Consider the following 6,786-nt stretch of genomic DNA (forward strand, 5'->3'; position numbering starts at 1 on the left):
CAATTGTAAATTATTATCAAGGTTAACCCTAATACTGGAAAATTTTAAAACTGGTAAACAAATTTGCGAGGAGAGTACGTGAGGGGTATGTGAGGGGTATGCCCTCTTATAGTGGGGTCTCCTTCAGAAATTATATCATTATAATTCCGTTTTCTGTGCATTTGTTTATTTTTTACAATTAAAATTACAGTATTACGTGAGAAAATAAAAGCAGATTAAACCGTGACCATAGTCAGTATAAAACATTCGTCGCGTTGTAAAGGTTTTGTCAGCTCTGTACAGAACTTGATTACAATTATCTATAATACAAGACTAGTGGTCATGGAACTAACGAAAAAGCGTTAAATAAAATAATGGCTAAAACAGAACTCCACTTAAAATGTTGTGTTACCAGCTAGATCTGTTTTATAAACGTCGATTTAATAATATGTTATTGTCGTTAATATGATTGAAAAGCTAGAGCCCGGAGTTTTATAACTCTAAGCCTGTCGGTCAATCGAAGCAGAATAGAACTGGATTTAGCGTTCAGTTTAATCTTTGTACAAATATGCTTACTGTAAATCATTAGAATAAATATAAAATACGTAGAATATATTGATGCTGTTCTATTGGTGATATTATATAATAATTTAATAAGCCTACAAATTATATATCGTAATTAATAAATACGGAGCATCAGAAGTGCCATATTTCATCTTTCACGTGACAATATTTTCTGTATTCACGTGTTAACACATAAATGCCCCCCCCCCCCAATGGCACAGCGGTATGTCTGCGGACTTACAACGCTAGAAACCGGGTTTCGATACCCGTGGTAGGCAGAGCACAGATAGCCCATTGTGTAGCTTTGTGCTTCATTACAAACATACAAACAAACCACATAAATGCATTTCAAATTATTTAAATTAGCCCTCCTTAATGATCTTCTCCGAGTCTGAAAGATTGATTAAAATGTTGAGCAGTTCTAATATTTTCAGTAGAGAACTTTAAAGAACTAGACTTCTTGGTTGACCAGTCTCATGACTGGAATAATAACAATTAGGTGTCTCAACTTTTACAAGTTTTAACTTTGCATTTGCTGGTTATGCGTGTTCAAAGAGTTGAAGATGTCGTGCCCAGAGCGTCCTACCCACTCAGAATACGATAATATACTTAGATTTCGTCGGCTGTTAATACAAATCGGTTCGACATGAAACCGCTCTCTCTAGGGGCACAAAATATACTTTGCATGTAATTTGCTATGCGTTAGATTCGTAACTAAAGATGTTGCATGTTTGACAGCTTTATTCTTATAACAGGGTGGTTATAATGAGTTGGAATGAGTTGCCTTCAGATATGGTGGATGCAACTAATTTAAGAGAAGACTTGATAAATATTTCTATGATGAGGACAGATTTTAAATGTTTTATTTTAAGTTGAGTTTAGTGGATCAGACAGCCTGGAATGCCTTAGATGGATCAATAGGTCCCTTGTCGTCCTTAAATTATAGGTAAATATGAGCATATTAACAAAAATCCATAAATTAACGTCTATGACTGAACTTTTGCATTATTGTTTTGCTTTTCAAATGCATTTGTTCTTGAATTGTAAAATATGGAATAAAAATCTTTAGCTTCTAATCATGTAAAGGAAACATGCAACATATTTATCTATTAATCATGTAATAGAAAAATGCAACATCTTTAGTTACTAATCATGTAAAGGAAACATACAATATATTTAGGTACTAATCATGTAAAGGAAACATACAATATATTTAGTTACTAATCATGTAAAGGAAACATACAATATATTTAGGTACTAATCATGTAAAGGAAAAATGCAACATCTTTAGTTACTAATCATGTAATGGAAACATGCAACATCTTTAGCTAATAATCATGTAATGGAAACATGCAACATCTTTATCTATAATCATGTAATGGAAACATGCAACATCTTTATCTATTAATCATATAATGGAAACATGCAACATCTTTATCTATTAATCATATAATGGAAACATGCAACATCTTTAGTTATTAATCATGTAATGGAAACATGCAACATCTTTATCTATTAATCATATAATGGAAACAAGCAACATCTTTATCTATTAATCATATAATGGAAACATGCAACATCTTTATCTATTAATCATATAATGGAAACATGCAACATCTTTATCTATTAATCACATAATGGAAACATGCAACATCTTTAGTTATTAATCATGTAATGGAAACATGCAACATCTTTATCTATTAATCACATACTTTAAACATGCAACATCTTTAGTTATTAATCATATAATGGTTAGCTGACGATGACTCCTTCTCTGTCTCATCATCAAGTATGTAGCTGACGATGACTCCTTCTCTGTCTCATCATCAAGTATGTAGCTGAAGATGACTCCTTCTCTGTCTCATCATCAAGTATGAACAAAGATGATCCACCAATACCACAATTCCCTTAAAAAATCAGATCCCCTCTAACTCTTCTTCTTTTTTTTTCCAAAGAAAACAATTTCAGAAGTCTTAACTTGTCCTCGTATCAGAACCTTTCCATCCGATGTATCATCCAAGCAGCTTTCTTCTGAACTCTTTCCAACATATCAATGTTTTTTTTTAGATAAGAAGCCCAAGACTGAACACAGTACTCCAAATATGGCCTAACCAATGCTCTATAAAATGACTTTGTACAACATCACTAGGCCTGTTTATCCAAACTTTATCTCAAACCTCTTAGTCTGAAACTCAAGAAGGATTACATCCTGCAGACAAAATAAAACACTTTAATACATAATCATTAAACTGAAAAATATAAATATTACTTTTGTTTTCAAAACATCAACAGTTATACGTTTATTGTGGAAGGAAAATACATCTTTACAAATACATTCTAAGACACTCACTGTCACAAAGTATTTTACCAGACAAAAAACTCCTTATTGTAGATCATGAAAACAATTTTAGTCTAAGAAATACAGAAACTATAAGCTTCCAAGATGTAAGAATCTACAAATATTCGAGAAACTAAATAGAAATAGAGTATTTTCCCGTTATATACGAACTACGTCTCTTCTTGAAAATGATTGGTGTCTGTTCTCAATGTAAACAAAATCTGAACTCTGAAAATTTTACATTTAATATGTATTACTTATAGAGCTGAATTTGGTTGCTTGTTAAGCCTAATGATTTATCGCTGAGCCACTGAGAGCTTATAGCTGAACAGGAAAACGTGTATACTGCACAACAAATGAGTAACACTGACAGAAGATACGTTTGTCAATGATTTAAAATCAGCAAAAAGTTTTAAAAACTTGTAAGAAGTATTGTTTTGTTTTTATTTAAACTTCATTATCAAAGTTCAATTTGCCATGTACTCTTCTAGTACGGCTGGTAAATGATATGTTAGTATGGCTACCATATACCGTATTTGTACGCTAGTCTACCCGTTTATGGATATGTTATTTCATGTGATCGGTTGATAACCTTGTCGAATAATTAATGGCAAGTTTTGGTATTAGCCGTATTTCGCATGTGTACAAGGATTCCCGGTGGAATTCCGGACCTCGTCATTCTACTCAAAATATAGATTGTTAAATAACTCCGAGACTTCAGGTAATTCTTCTACCATCCTGAGTACTGCAAGATCGCATTCTTATTCCTTTGAAAAGCTGAACCTAAAACAGATCAAACAACTAAGCAAGTTAAGTGAGCATGTTGTAAATTTAACTTATTTATATATTGTACTGAACCGTTGGCATGGTATTGCTGTCAAGCCGACGAGATGTATATCTTACTAGTAGTACAATTGTACTGAACCGTTGGCATGGTATTGCTGGCAAGCCGACGAGATGTATATCTTACTATAGTACAATTGTACTGAACCGTTGGCATGGTATTGCTGGCAAGCCGACGAGATGTATATGTTACTGTAGTACAATTGTACTGAAGCGTTGGCATGGTATTGCTGGCAAGCCGACGAGATGTATATCTTACTGTAGTACAATTGTACTGAACCGTTGGCATGGTATTGCTGGCAAGCCGACGAGATGTATATCTTACTGTAGTACAATTGTACTGAACCGTTGGCATGGTATTGCTGGCAAGCCGACGAGATGTATATCTTACTATAGTACAATTGTACTGAACCGTTGGCATGGTATTGCTGGCAAGATGTATATCTTACTATAGTACAATTGTACTCATGACTCGAACTTGTATAACTACAAGTGTAATTCCACGTGGTTAGTCCAAGTCTACACAATGGGCTATCTGTGCTCTTCCCACCACGAGTATCAAAACCCGATTTTGAGCGTCGTAAGCCTGTAGACTTACCGCTGACCCACTGGGGAGGGGTCAGCTAACGAGAACTGTACCTAGATAAGTCTTCCAGAAATCGGTAAAACACTAGCACGTGAGTAATGTTTTCATAAAATACTCGATGACACTCTACGTTTACTATTAATATACCTAAGGGCTTATACAATTACTATGTACACCAATACTGCTAACACTAGTGCAAACACTGCATAACAATTATAGATAGCTGTTTGATATGTTTTTTTTATGTTGTGATTTGTAACTGAAGAGAGATAAGACAAATGGGTAAATTATCAGTAGAGATATCAAAACTTACCTTTCTCCATTCAAAAGGAAATGTTAGAACCTAAGAGAGGACATGTTTCTGGTAATCTATAATCTAAAGGAAGACGTGTTTCTGATACTTGACATCTTAGAAAGAGGACATGTTTCTGGTAATCTATAATCTAAAGGAAGACGTGTTTCTGATACTTGACATCTTAGAAACAGACATGTTTCTGGTAATCTATAATCTAAAGGAAGACGTGTTTCTGATACTTGACATCTTAGAAACAGACATATTTCTGGTAACCTATAATCTAAAGGAAGACGTGTTTCTGATACTTGACATCCTAGAAACAAACGTGTTTCTGGTAATCTAGAATCTAAAGGAAGACGTGTTTCTGATACTTGACATCTTAGAAACAGACGTGTTTCTGATACTTGACATCTTAGAAACAGACATATTTCTGATAATCTAGAATCTAAAGGAAGACGTGTTTCTGATACTTGACATCTTAGAAACAGACGTGTTTCTGGTAATCTAGAATCTAAAGGAAGACGTGTTTCTGATATCCTAGATCCTATAAACATATCCTATTCTACTCATTTCCTGTAGAAAATGGTTAATTCTACTCATTTCCTGTAGAACATGGTTAATTCTACTCATTTCCTGAAGAACATGGTTAATTCTACTCATTTCCTGTAGAATATGGTTAATTCTACTCATTTCTTGTAGAACATGGTTAATTCTACTCATTTCCTGTAGAATATGGTTAATTCTACTCATTTCCTGTAGAACATGGTTAATTCTACTCATTTCCTGTAGAACATGGTTAATTCTACTCATTTCCTGTAGAACATGGTTAATTCTACTCATTTCCTGAAGAACATGGTTAATTCTACTCATTTCCTGTAGAATATGGTTAATTCTACTCATTTCCTGAAGAACATGGTTAATTCTACTCATTTCCTGTAGAATATGGTTAATTCTACTCATTTCTTGTAGAACATGGTTAATTCTACTCATTTCCTGAAGAACATGGTTAATTCTACTTAACTCCTGTAGAACATGGTTAATTCTACTCATTTCCTGTAGAACATGGTTAAATCTACTCATTTCCTGAAGAACATGGTTAATTCTACTCATTTCCTGTAGAACATGGTTAATTCTACTCATTTCCTGTAGAACATGGTTAATTCTACTCATTTCCTGTAGAACATGGTTAATTCTACTCATTTCCTGTAGAACATGGTTAATTCTACTCATTTCCTGTAGAACATGGTTAATTCTACTCATTTCCTGTAGAACATGGTTAATTCTACTCATTTCCTGTAGAACATGGTTAATTCTACTCATTTCCTGTAGAACATGGTTAATTCTACTCATTTCCAAACACTATCTAACATGAACTGGTTCATGGCTACTCTTCACGATAGAATGCGATGGTACAGATCCATCGTTATACTTCAATGAACAATGCATGGAATGAAAAAGTTATAATTCACGAGACGTGAAGTTTTATCAGTCCAGTTAATGTGGCCATTAAACACCACCAATAGCATATTCCTGATAATTTGTTTAGAGAAAAACAAATTACAGCATTTATCGGTGCGTGTGCGGGAGAAGGGGTCGAAACGGGTCTACGTTTAAAAGCAGTGCGTGTCATGATGGCGAGTCGTCTTGCCTAACAGGGTTTTCTGCATGACCTCCTTCTCCCAGACACGGACAACGCTTGAATGAACAAATATCAGACTGTATTGTTGTTGACGAAACAACGATTTTTTTTACATGTACGAAACATTTCATTTCATATCCAATATCCAACCGAATCAATTAGATTCGAAACTGATACACTATAGGCTTTAAGGTTTTCTGCACTTGTGAGGATTTCAGTGACAATATTTTTATCATAGAAGGTAAAGGAAATGCTAGGAAAACGTTCACATATATGTTTATGAATCGGGAACTGAACATTAAAAGAAAACTCACGCTTTTATTTAAACTTTATTGGAAGTTTTGAATATTGATATATTTATACTTTTAAACCAACTACAGGCCCAGCATGGCCGGGTGGTTAGGGCGCTCGGCTCGCAATCTGCGGGTTCGAATCCCAGTTACACCAAACATGCTCGCCCTTTCAGCCGTGGGGGCGTTATAATGTGACGGTCAATCCCACTATTCGTTGGCAAAAGAGTAGCCCAAGAGTTGGCGGTAAGT

The sequence above is a fragment of the Limulus polyphemus genome, unplaced genomic scaffold, assembly GCF_000517525.1.
Source record: "Limulus polyphemus unplaced genomic scaffold, Limulus_polyphemus-2.1.2 Scaffold3663, whole genome shotgun sequence".
In the NCBI taxonomy this organism is placed as follows: Eukaryota; Metazoa; Arthropoda; class Merostomata; order Xiphosura; family Limulidae; genus Limulus; species Limulus polyphemus.